Here is a 316-nt window from a genome sequence, read left to right on the forward strand (position 1 = left end):
TCCCCTCGTGTGGTCGAGTCACGTACAGACCTCCCTGCCGTGGAAGCTGATGCAGGAGGCAACAGCAAACAGGACTGCTATGGCACTCATGAACATAGCCAAGGCAGGTGCTTACTCTCAAAGGTGAGACAAGACAGAAGGTGCCTTATATCCCAACATAGTTAATTCTCGGGTATGGATGATCCGTTGGCCACACCATTGATCTGGCCTGTCTGTCAGCATAGATGACGGCTCCATAAAGAATGGATATCAGCCCAGCCCTTGATCCTCTGACCCAAGACATGCTCATGTCAATAAGAAGGAAGTGTAGGCACCT

At 50.6% G+C, this 316-nt stretch overlaps 1 protein-coding gene across 1 annotated transcript in view; it reads left to right on the forward strand.

The window, feature by feature from the left end:
- The window catches only part of LOC119587201 (regulator of nonsense transcripts 1-like), a gene marked incomplete at its 5' end in the record, with an annotated part of 7,639 nt that overhangs the window by 6,691 nt on the left and 632 nt on the right, over positions 1-316 (forward strand). The window contains 1 exon segment of the mRNA XM_037935966.1: positions 1-316.

This window comes from Penaeus monodon, chromosome 22 (genome assembly GCF_015228065.2).
Source record: "Penaeus monodon isolate SGIC_2016 chromosome 22, NSTDA_Pmon_1, whole genome shotgun sequence".
Lineage (NCBI taxonomy): Eukaryota > Metazoa > Arthropoda > Malacostraca > Decapoda > Penaeidae > Penaeus > Penaeus monodon.